The sequence below is a fragment of the Vicia villosa genome, unplaced genomic scaffold (genome assembly GCF_029867415.1).
Source record: "Vicia villosa cultivar HV-30 ecotype Madison, WI unplaced genomic scaffold, Vvil1.0 ctg.004401F_1_1, whole genome shotgun sequence".
Taxonomy (NCBI): domain Eukaryota; kingdom Viridiplantae; phylum Streptophyta; class Magnoliopsida; order Fabales; family Fabaceae; genus Vicia; species Vicia villosa.
The window spans coordinates 51,369-61,918 of NW_026706432.1; the positions used below are offsets into that span (position 1 = coordinate 51,369).

Genomic DNA, 10,550 nt, shown 5'->3' on the forward strand with positions numbered 1-10,550 from the left:
ATTCATTTAATCAATAACAGTGACATGGGATCAAGGATATTGAAAAGTCAAGGTCCTATTTATATGCTCGAGGATATTGTAATTAAGGCTGACTTGTATTCGGTATTTACATTAAATTGATGATTGTATCTCCTTATGGTTATACCTACTAAGTAATCAAGACTTGGTACAAAGGGTTGTCGTCAATTCAGTTATTGTTTGTTTGGATCTCTCAGTGAAGTGCTGTAGAAGAAATATTACAAAATATCCAGTTGATTAAGGGTTGACTTTTGCTCAACAAAGTCAACCATGGAAGGTTGACTTCATGTTGACCAAATCGTTCTAATTAATTCTCGACCAAAGGTTACCTCAATCTTTTGATAGAATTTCAACTGATATTGTGGTTCATCCAAGTTGGGAATTAAGGACAAAGTGAAAAGATTTGGAAATTTAAATTTAACAAGTGGAGGGAAAATTTAAGTTAACAAATTCCACTTCAAAGTCCAAGAAACCCTGTCATTACAAAAGAGGAGCATTTCACTATAACTCTAAAATCATAAACAAAGTGTACACATTCAAGTGTCTATCCATTCATTTCAAATCCCTTTACCAAAGTCCTAGTTCATTCGATCTATACAACATTCAAAGTTCATCCATAATTACACAAATAAATTCTAAGTCATTACACTGAGACATTCACAAAAGAAATTTAAACTTATGCTTCGAGGGCTAAGCTCCACTAATCTTCTTTCAAGATCACTTCAATCCGTAATTTCCATGTGTGCTTAGGAGTCATTTTCTCATATTTCTTCTTCCATGCCTATGTAAAGAGAACCATGGCTGCCTTAAATTCTCAGACCTGCATAGTGTGTACAAAACAAATCAGTTCCATAACTATTCACAAATCATACCTCAGAACTATATACCTTGCAAAAATAAGACACTGAACCGGTTCGGACCTCTGCATCGCATTGTAAAATCTCAAAACAGTTAATCTATTCTATTGGGTAAACCAAGAACAATTTCACACTCACTTCTCAATTCCAAACTTGCAACCTCAGTACAAAAAAGAATCAAGACTCGCGCTGGTTCAGAAGAAAGCGGAGCAGACATACGCAACCGTATTCAATACTTACAATCAATTGATTCAGGCATACACTAAATTCAGTCCAAGCGGTGTTGTGTCATTCGCAAGCTCAATACGGTTCAGAATAGAAAAATAACTTATACACCACTCCAGCACAAAATTGAGACTCGACGTATACACATAAGCAGGAACTGTACACTAAGCAATTTGAAGGGAGCTTCACTAAGCTATTTTAACTAACAGCAACACTGATTAACCTTAAGTTCTCTAATCACATCCTAACCATAGTTGCAACTAACTTATAACAAACCTTCAAACATATAACTAACTCCAACTGCCATGTAACAGTCTCCAACTAACTTCTAACCAACTTTCAACACCTTTAACTGATTCATAACAAACTTATAACAGAAATTCAGAGTTCAAAAACTAACCTTCTCACCTCTATATATGAGAAGCACTCTTCATTCATTGGACCTTCCTTCGTTTTTCTTTAGCCATCCCTCACATAATCATCAATCTCCATCTTCACCATTTTCTCCCACCTTCATTCATCATCATCTTCATCTCTTCTCTCTTTCACCATTTTTCACGCTCCATCTTCATATCTCACTCCCAATACTCTCTCCATTCTTCAATTCTCAGAACACCATCTTCAATCTTCTTCATTTCCATCATCAACCTGCAAAATCATCACACACACAAAAAACTCAGAAAATTAACCTTCATCATTCGTTCTTGAACCTGCAGAAGAATCACAATCTTCCTCACACGAAAATCTTCGAACAACTTCGATTCTCCCACCATCTCTGAATCTCTCTTCATCGTTCTTCAACCTTCTCACCACAAGACTTCAATCTCCATCGGTTTCTGCAGGGCCTTCAATTCCATCGCATCAATCATCGATCGCCATCGTCATATCAACGAACCTCCAATCTTCAATCATCTCGTTCATCATCTTCAACCAGAATCGCACCATATTACAAACCGCGCTGCACGTTCATTATCGTCTTTGAATCATCATCTTGAAACATCATCACTCTTCAACAACAATAAATCTTAAAACAAACGGAGAATCGAGATTGAGAGAGACCGGGAAAGGTTGGAACAAGAGAGAGGCGATTTGAACGAGAGAGTAAGGAGAGACTGAAGCGTCGGAGAAGAAGAAAGTGGAGGTGGAGGCTCGCGGCGATTCCGATCATAGAACCCTCCGCCGCCGTCGATTATTCTGAGGAAAGTCGAAGGTCACAACCCTAATCCTCTTCTGAGTTTATCTATTTAATTTTGTTTTAATTTTTTCTTTTTGTTTAATGGAAATATCTGAAAACAACAAAATCTCTCGTGGGCCATAATCATTGTTTGCACCCCCACTAGGCCCGTCATATCACTTTTTTGACATAAGAAAAATGCTGCAACAAAAATAACCTCTGGGCCAGACTCTATGGGCCCTGCGCCCAGTTGTTCTTCACACCGATATTTCAGTTTACACCCCCTGGGCTTGTATTTCACTAATTAAATTTATGTTCTCTTTCATATTTTTTTAGTAATAGAATCCAATAAAAATCATGTTTTCTTATGCTATCATTTTTAGACTTTAATCCAATATTTTGTCATATAGAAAATAATCATAAAAAATATTAGTCTTTAGGCTATTTGTTTTTTAGTCTTTTTACTTGACTTGTAATTCAATTTCTCTCATAAAAAATCAACATAAAAATAATAGTCCTTTTAATTCACTTTTGTGCTATATTTTGACTTGTTCTATTTCATGCTCTTGTACTATTTTCATGTATCCTACTTGTTGACTTCTAATTGTGATCTTTATTTTCATATTCTTTTATTCCTAACCTTAGGTAGAAACCATGATGACATTAGGTAGAAATTCCCTTCATACTTAGGCTAGTTTCTTCTCCTTTTCAACTTTAAAACACTTAACAAATGCTTGATTTTAATTCCCTTAAAAGATACAAAGAAAACACCTTAAAAAATGACTAATAAATGCTTGACTAATAAAAAGGGAATGGAAGCTTGAATCTCCCTTGCTTTAGGGAATCATTCGAGTGCTTGGATCTCCCTTGCTTTAGGGAACCATTCGAGCGTAAGTTCCCAACGTTAAAAAACACAAACCATAGAGCAACTCGAGTCTCCCTTGCTTTAGGGTGCCACTTGAACACTCAAACTCTCTTCTCTATCTCGCCTCCGAGGCATTCTTTAATCGGACACGTTATTTCCGCTCCATTCCCAGCTTAAGACTCCAGAGGTCGAGCAGCGGAGTGCGAATGTAACTTCGTCCACTAAAAAACACAAAAACAAACAAAAACTAAAGAGCCGAACTACGGCGCTCTGATTCCTGAAAAGGATACGTAGGCATTGGGTCGCGGGGCCTAAGTGAGCACAATTATTTATAAACCTATTTTTTTTCGTGTTTCTTCTTCTTTCATTTGCATTGAGCTTTAGATTTATAGTACACACCCTTTAGATAGCAACAAACATAGGTGGATACCATCGAGTACGATGGGCGTGAGGGGTGCTAGTACCTTCCCCTCGCGTAACCGACTCCCGTACCCTATCTCTGGTCGAAAGACCTCGTTCTTATTTATTCTAGGTTTTCTGATATTCCTTTCCCTCTTTGGGATAAATATATTGGTGGCGACTCTGTTCATCATTTTCGCGAGCGTGCGACAGCTGGCGACTCTGCTGGGGACGTGATAGACCTGTGCTGGTCCATTCTTAGCGAGTCGATCCTAGCCTTTGTTTGTTTCTTTTCTTTGGGTGTTTTTCTTTATTTGTTTATATGTTTACATCCTGTATATATATGTGTACATATCATGTTTATTTCTATTTGCATATCATATTTACTTTCCGCATGCATCTGGACTATATTATGGGTCCCCGTGGGAACACATATTTTCTCTGTTTGCAGGTTGGGTGGGTTGTTCTATGAGGTAAAAGGCCCAATACCCAGGCTATGAGTGCACTCTAGGTACCCTAGGATAGAGTGGGAGCATAGTTTGTCTCGAGGTGTACGTCTCGGGATGGATTATGTGACTACGAGCAGAGTAGTGGTTTCAAACGGAGGTATTATCGTCACCCGCATCCGCGCTGTGATGGTACTTACCTTCGGGCGGACCGTATACTGCGTTTCATGACCTTACTCTGACCTAGACTACACCCGTGAGTGGGGAGGGAATCATATTCTTTACAGGTGCATGTTCTGTTGGTGACTATTGGTTCTCTTGGTACTCAAAAGGACGTCGAACCTTTGATCTTGGAACATTTGACTTATACAGAAGCTCTACATCAGTTATATATCAGAATCAACGCCGAACCTCTGAATCTGGAGGGTTCGACCATCTTTGACTTATGCACAAGCTATTTATCCAAAAAGCAACGTCGAACCTCTGAATCTGGAGGATTCGACCATATCTTTTGACCATGAGAAGTTATTATCACAAGAGGCCTTGATCCTTGATCCTGATTTATGATACATTTGCATCTTCATTAACATTTTTGCATTCATGCATGTGCATCCATGGTTACCAAGACTCTTACCACTCTTCCTCTCCATCAGATCAGTCAAGACGATTCCTCCACAACGGTATCTGACAAGAGCTCACAGAAAAAGAATCATGGGGAATTACAAATAAGATCAAGCTACCATCAGAAAACTCCATGCCCCCTAAAGGGGGCACCTCCCACCAATGGAGCCTGAAGACTTTATGTTTGTCAGAGAACATTTCATTTGCATCCAAATAAGACCAAGCTTGTCATTGTATAGATTTCTCATGTGCTTTCAATTGTATTACTTTTGTTGTTATCAAGTACTTCTCATTGTAAGAAATTCATTCTGTTTGAACAAATGAAAATAATGCAATATACATGTTTTTCTCAAATCATTTCATCTTTGTCATTATGTTCATTGATACTTCACTCATTTGTCTTAAGCAACTAAAAAAGGAGAATGATGAAAAAATCAAAAACACGTGAACTACTAACTGTATGCTTTCGGAACAAAGATCCTGCTGACGATGTACAGGCATTGTTTCAATTCCTAAACACTGGAGTTATAAGGGAGTGAAACCTTCGTCAACCCCTTTGAGCCTAAGGAGTAGTAGTTTCTTTTCAAAAAATACAAAACCCTCAATCTTAACCAGGGGCAGGGTAGTCTTCAGCTAGTGCAACTGAGCGCTCAACTTTCAGGTATTCCATCGGAGGATCCACCATATTCCATCTCTCACAACAAAAGAAGAAGAGCACTATCCACAATGGATGTCTCTCATTCACGGAGAATAAGGCAGTCACAACCTTTTCTTCAAGTCAATCACAAGAATCATGCAACTTGTTCCCGAACGAGACAAAAAAAGAGAATGAAAAGAAAGTTATGAATCATGATAAAAAAATAAATAAAAAAAAAAGAAAGAAACAATAGCCTGCTAAGTCAAAAGAAAAAAGAAAAGCTTTGAAGCAATTGACTTAGGCAAAAAATTAGGGCATATCCCGCTGGACAACGAAAACCAAAGTCAAAAGAAACTTTCTGTCCAGGCAAAAGTTAGGGAAAGCAAAAGAAAAGAACAAGAACAAAAATCCTCCAAGGGACAAGTTGTTATAATCATCAACGAAAGCACCAAAGGGTGGCTGCCACCTCCATCGAAGCCATAAAGGATCCTCATCCATCACAATCCTTCCTGAAAGGCGAATACTCGTGTCGAACTAGCTGAACGTAGGACTGGAGAACATCACGAAGAAGGGGCGGGTTAAGTAGAATTTGAGCCTTTATCCTTTGTTTCTCAAACCGTGAACCTGGCCACGTTACAACCCTCAAAAGTCCTAATTGAAGTAGGGTTCGTTCCGAAAGCATACAAACTGTAAAATCATGTCAAAACTGACTCCTATTGTTGTTGTGTCATTTGTGTTAGTATCAGTACAACATTTTGACAAATAAAACCTTTCTTCGAGATTAACATGTGCATTGCATTCTCATTATCTTTTTCAAAACAGAATCGTCTCTAATCTGAAAGCAAGTACTTGATACCAAGGAAAGTTCAACATTGAAATTCCATCGAGTAGTCTTACAAAGGCAAAGGTTGGTCATCCACTGAGCAAATACCTGAAGCATCCATTTGGTGGAAGAGTTCCTTTCAATCTGGGCATCCATTCCATGATCTACACTGGGGCAGACCATCACAAATCTGCATGATTCAAGCATTATCAAAGTTCCATCTCAAGAGATCATACACGCTGGGGCAAGCTAATAACAATTCATCTCTTCATCTTCAATCAACTGTCAGATATCGAGACAAGTGTCGAGGAGTCAAGTGAAACACCTCACCTTCACAAATGCTATCCATAAGCAATAACCTTTCCACAAGGACATCCTCCATCTACTCCTTATATCTTGGAAATAATCACTCCATTCATGGTCATGCATATCATTGCATTTTCATTATCATTTCTCCCACATGATCCAATCATCAAAAAGCAGGGGCATCCACCTCACCTTGAATCTCAAGCAGAGTTCAGAACTCCACCTAATCTATTCTCCACAAAGCATAAACCCTGATCAAATCAATCAATACATTGCATATAGAAATCATTGCATTGCATCTCCAGAAGTGCATAAATAAATGAAACATTGCATATGAAGCATAAGCCAAGTTACTCATCAGATGAGGTCCCTACAAGCATCAATTGATATTCCACTGGATCACTCAGAGTTACCATTGTGATGTCATCTCCCAAAGTCAATCATGTTCATCTTTCTTCAACCCAGAGTTGATGTTTTTTGTGTTCAACCCAGAGTTGATTTTCCTTTCATCTTTTAACCCTGAGTTAATTATCTTTTCCCACTCAACCCAGAGTTGACGGTTATCTTTTGTCTTTTCCCACTCAACCCAGAGTTGACGGTTATCTTTTGTCTTTCAACCCAGAGTTGACGGTTATCTTTTGTCTTTCCCACTCAACCCAGAGTTGACGATTATCTTTTGTCTTTCCCACTCAACCCAGAGTTGACGGTTATCTTTTACCCTTTCCCGCTCAACCCAGAGTTGACGGTTATCCTTTTTATTTCCCACTCAACCCAGAGTTGATGGTTATCTCTTATTCAACCCAGAGTTGATCATTTCCTTTTCCCTCTCAACCCAGAGTTGACGGTCATCCTTTATTCAACCCAGAGTTGACTTTTCTCCTTTCTCATTCAACCCAGAGTCGACGGTTACCTTTATTTCAACCCAGAGTTGATCCTTTCCTTTTCCCACTCAACCCAGAGTTGACGGTTATCTTTTGTCTTTTCCCACTCGACCCAGAGTTGACGGTCACCTTTTATTCTTCCCACTCAACCCAGAGTTGACGGTTATTTCTAATTGTTCATCTTTCCACCTTCAACCCATAGTCATTATCCAATTACTTTCTCTCAACCCAGAGTTGATCTTCTTTCTTTCCTTCTCAACCCAGAGTTGACCCACTTTTCTGTTTCAACCCAGAGTTGACGTTTATTTCATTTCTAACCCAGAGTTAATTTGTTCAACCCAGAGTTGATACGATTTTCCTCAGTGGACTTGACACCATTCTTTTCCCCAGTGGATCCTATCTCATCTTTCTTCGGGAAAATTTTTCAGGTTCACTTGGTATTTAATCTTCTTCCACCTTGAATGCTCGAAAGACTAGCGTCAATCTCACTTTCAGGTTTAAGACGATTAAATAGGGGCAGCTGTTGCACCCCAAAATTTGCCCACCTAATTTTTTGCTTCTAACTGGCTTAAAGTTTCACATTCATCTGCATACATCCATTAGGTCATCTAACACTCATGCATTCATTTAATCAATAACAGTGACATGGGATCAAGGATATTGAAAAGTCAAGGTCCTATTTATATGCTCGAGGATATTGTAATTAAGGCTGACTTGTATTCGGTATTTACATTAAATTGATGATTGTATCTCCTTATGGTTATACCTACTAAGTAATCAAGACTTGGTACAAAGGGTTGTCGTCAATTCAGTTATTGTTTGTTTGGATCTCTCAGTGAAGTGCTGTAGAAGAAATATTACAAAATATCCAGTTGATTAAGGGTTGACTTTTGCTCAACAAAGTCAACCATGGAAGGTTGACTTCATGTTGACCAAATCGTTCTAATTAACTCTCGACCAAAGGTTACCTCAATCTTTTGATAGAATTTCAACTGATATTGTGGTTCATCCAAGTTGGCAATTAAGGACAAAGTGAAAAGATTTGGAAATTTAAATTTAACAAGTGGAGGGAAAATTTAAGTTAACAAATTCCACTTCAAAGTCCAAGAAACCCTGTCATTACAAAAGAGGAGCATTTCACTATAACTCTAAAATCATAAACAAAGTGTACACATTCAAGTGTCTATCCATTCATTTCAAATCCCTTTACCAAAGTCCTAGTTCATTCGATCTATACAACATTCAAAGTTCATCCATAATTACACAAATAAATTCTAAGTCATTACACTGAGACATTCACAAAAGAAATTTAAACTTATGCTTCGAGGGCTAAGCTCCACTAATCTTCTTTCAAGATCACTTCAATCCGTAATTTCCATGTGTGCTTAGGAGTCATTTTCTCATATTTCTTCTTCCATGCCTATGTAAAGAGAACCATGGCTGCCTTAAATTCTCAGACCTGCATAGTGTGTACAAAACAAATCAGTTCCATAACTATTCACAAATCATACCTCAGAACTATATACCTTGCAAAAATAAGACACTGAACCGGTTCGGACCTCTGCATCGCATTGTAAAATCTCAAAACAGTTAATCTATTCTATTGGGTAAACCAAGAACAATTTCACACTCACTTCTCAATTCCAAACTTGCAACCTCAGTACAAAAAAGAATCAAGACTCGCGCTGGTTCAGAAGAAAGCGGAGCAGACATACGCAACCGTATTCAATACTTACAATCAATTGATTCAGGCATACACTAAATTCAGTCCAAGCGGTGTTGTGTCATTCGCAAGCTCAATACGGTTCAGAATAGAAAAATAACTTATACACCACTCCAGCACAAAATTGAGACTCGACGTATACACATAAGCAGGAACTGTACACTAAGCAATTTGAAGGGAGCTTCACTAAGCTATTTTAACTAACAGCAACACTGATTAACCTTAAGTTCTCTAATCACATCCTAACCATAGTTGCAACTAACTTATAACAAACCTTCAAACATATAACTAACTCCAACTGCCATGTAACAGTCTCCAACTAACTTCTAACCAACTTTCAACACCTTTAACTGATTCATAACAAACTTATAACAGAAATTCAGAGTTCAAAAACTAACCTTCTCACCTCTATATATGAGAAGCACTCTTCATTCATTGGACCTTCCTTCGTTTTTCTTTAGCCATCCCTCACATAATCATCAATCTTCATCTTCACCATTTTCTCCCACCTTCATTCATCATCATCTTCATCTCTTCTCTCTTTCACCATTTTTCACGCTCCATCTTCATATCTCACTCCCAATACTCTCTCCATTCTTCAATTCTCAGAACACCATCTTCAATCTTCTTCATTTCCATCATCAACCTGCAAAATCATCACACACACAAAAAACTCAGAAAATTAACCTTCATCATTCGTTCTTGAACCTGCAGAAGAATCACAATCTTCCTCACACGAAAATCTTCGAACAACTTTGATTCTCCCACCATCTCTGAATCTCTCTTCATCGTTCTTCAACCTTCTCACCACAAGACTTCAATCTCCATCGGTTTCTGCAGGGCCTTCAATTCCATCGCATCAATCATCGATCGCCATCGTCATATCAACGAACCTCCAATCTTCAATCATCTCGTTCATCATCTTCAACCAGAATCGCACCATATTACAAACCGCGCTGCACGTTCATTATCGTCTTTGAATCATCATCTTGAAACATCATCACTCTTCAACAACAATAAATCTTAAAACAAACGGAGAATCGAGATTGAGAGAGACCGGGAAAGGTTGGAACAAGAGAGAGGCGATTTGAACGAGAGAGTAAGGAGAGACTGAAGCGTCGGAGAAGAAGAAAGTGGAGGTGGAGGCTCGCGGCGATTCCGATCATAGAACCCTCCGCCGCCGTCGATTGTTCTGAGGAAAGTCGAAGGTCACAACCCTAATCCTCTTCTGAGTTTATCTATTTAATTTTGTTTTAATTTTTTCTTTTTGTTTAATGGAAATATCTGAAAACAACAAAATCTCTCGTGGGCCATAATCATTGTTTGCACCCCCACTAGGCCCGTCATATCACTTTTTTGACATAAGAAAAATGCTGCAACAAAAATAACCTCTGGGCCAGACTCTATGGGCCCTGCGCCCAGTTGTTCTTCACACCGATATTTCAGTTTACACCCCCTGGGCTTGTATTTCACTAATTAAATTTATGTTCTCTTTCATATTTTTTTAGTAATAGAATCCAATAAAAATCATGTTTTCTTATGCTATCATTTTTAGACTTTAATCCAATATTTTGT

The 10,550-nt window shown here is 38.3% G+C and overlaps 2 long non-coding RNA genes across 5 annotated transcripts; both read right to left on the minus strand.

The window, feature by feature from the left end:
* Positions 1-493: 493 nt before the first annotated feature.
* Positions 494-2,295, minus strand: LOC131642048 (uncharacterized). Of its 2 annotated transcripts, none has more exons than XR_009295721.1 (3): positions 1,838-2,295; positions 1,509-1,748; positions 494-838 (listed from the first exon to the last, which is right to left on the minus strand). It is a non-coding gene; the product is annotated as an uncharacterized LOC131642048 (long non-coding RNA). The 2 variants fall into 2 exon arrangements; XR_009295722.1 differs by having other exon boundaries at positions 1,501-1,748.
* Positions 2,296-8,366: 6,071 nt separating this feature from the next.
* On the minus strand, positions 8,367-10,205 carry LOC131642049 (uncharacterized). 3 transcript variants are annotated; one of them, XR_009295725.1, is made up of 3 exons: positions 9,711-10,205; positions 9,382-9,621; positions 8,367-8,711 (listed from the first exon to the last, which is right to left on the minus strand). It is a non-coding gene; the product is annotated as an uncharacterized LOC131642049 (long non-coding RNA). The 3 variants fall into 3 exon arrangements; XR_009295723.1 differs by lacking the exon at positions 9,711-10,205 and having other exon boundaries at positions 9,382-9,702; XR_009295724.1 differs by lacking the exon at positions 9,711-10,205 and having other exon boundaries at positions 9,374-9,702.
* Between the last annotated feature and the right edge of the window lie 345 nt (positions 10,206-10,550).